Consider the following 1,807-nt stretch of genomic DNA (forward strand, 5'->3'; position numbering starts at 1 on the left):
TACTATCCCATCATCATCCATGTGCTTATCCAAGGATTGTTTAAATGCCTCTAATGTGGCTGAGTTAACTACACTGGCAAGCAGGGCATTCCACGCCCTTACCACTCTCTGAGTAAAGAACCTCCCTCTGACATCTGTCTTAAATCTATCACCCCACAATTTGTAGCTATCCTTCGTACAAGCAGACGTCATCATCCTAGGAAAAAGACTTTCACTCTCTATCCTATCTAATTCTCTGATCATCTTGTATGTCTCTATCAAATCCCCTCTTAGCTGTCTTCACTCCATCAAGAATAGACCCAAGTCTCTCAGCCTTATCTCATAAGACCTTCCCTCTAGACCAGGCAACATCCTGGTAAATCTCCTCTGCACCATTTCCAATGCTTCCACATCCTTCCTGTAATGGGGCAACCAGAACTGTACACAATATTCCAAGCGAGGCCGCACTGGCGTTTTTTATAGTTTGAACATGACATTACGGCTCCGGAACTCAATCCCTCTATCAATAAAACCTAACACAGCGTATGCCTTCTTAATATCACCATCAACCTCAGTGGACTCCAAGATCCTGCTGAAAATCCACAGTACCAAGAATCTTTCCATTGACCCAGTACTCTACCTTCCTGTTATTCTTCCCAAAGTGAATCACCTCACATTTATTTGTATTGAACTCCATTTGCCACCTCTCAGCCCAATTTTGCAGTTTATCCAAGTCTCCCCGCAACATTCTTCCACACTGTCCACTACTCCACCGACTTTAGTGTCCTCTGCAAACTTAATAACCCATCCACCTATGCCTGCATCCAGGTCATTTATAAAAATGACAAACAGCAGTGGTCCCAAAACAGATCCTTGTGGCGCACCACTAGTAACTGGACTCCAGAATGAATATTTTCCATCAACCACCACTAGCTGCCTTCTTACAGAAAGCAGGTTTCTAATCCAAACTGCTAAATCACCTTAAATCCCATGCCTCTGCATTTTCTCCAACAGCCTACCATGTGGAACCTTATCAAAGGCTTTACCGAAGTCCATGTATACCACGTCAACTGCCCTACCCTCATCCACATGGTTGGTCACCTTCTCAAAAACTCAATGAGGTTTGTGAGACATGACCTGCCCTAGACAAAACCATGTTGACTACCTGAAATCAAATTGTTGCTTGCTAGATGATTATAAATACTATCTCTTATAATCCTTCCCAAAACTTTTCCTACAACAGACATAAGGCTCACTGGTCCATAATTACCGGGGTCATCTCTACTTCCCTTCTTGAACAAGGGCACAATATTTGCAATCCTCCAGTCCTCTGGTACTAGACCTGTAGACAATGATGACTCAAAGATCCAACATCTCCTCTCTAACTTCCCAGAGAATCCTCAGATAAATCCCAGCTGGCCGAGGGGACTTGTCATATTTCACTCCTTCGAGAATTGATAACACCTCCTCCTTACTCACCTCGATCCTTTCTAGTCTAATATCCCGTACCTCATTCTTCTCCTCTACAGTATTCTCTTTTTCCTGAGTGAAAACAGATGAGAAATATTCATTTAGCACCTCTCTGATCTCCACAGGGTCCACACACAACTTCCCACTTCTGTCTTTGACTGGCCCTATTCCTACCCTAGTTGAAAATGTGTTGCTGGAAAAGCGCAGCAGGTCAGGCAGCATCCAGGGACCAGGAGAATCGACGTTTCAGGCATTAGCACTTCTTCATAAGCCCTTTCCTGAAGAAGGGTTTATGCCCGAAACGTCGATTCTCCTGTTCCCTGGATGCTGCCTGACCTGCTGCGCTTTTCCAGCAACA

Source organism: Chiloscyllium plagiosum, chromosome 1, assembly GCF_004010195.1.
Source record: "Chiloscyllium plagiosum isolate BGI_BamShark_2017 chromosome 1, ASM401019v2, whole genome shotgun sequence".
Classification (NCBI taxonomy): domain Eukaryota; kingdom Metazoa; phylum Chordata; class Chondrichthyes; order Orectolobiformes; family Hemiscylliidae; genus Chiloscyllium; species Chiloscyllium plagiosum.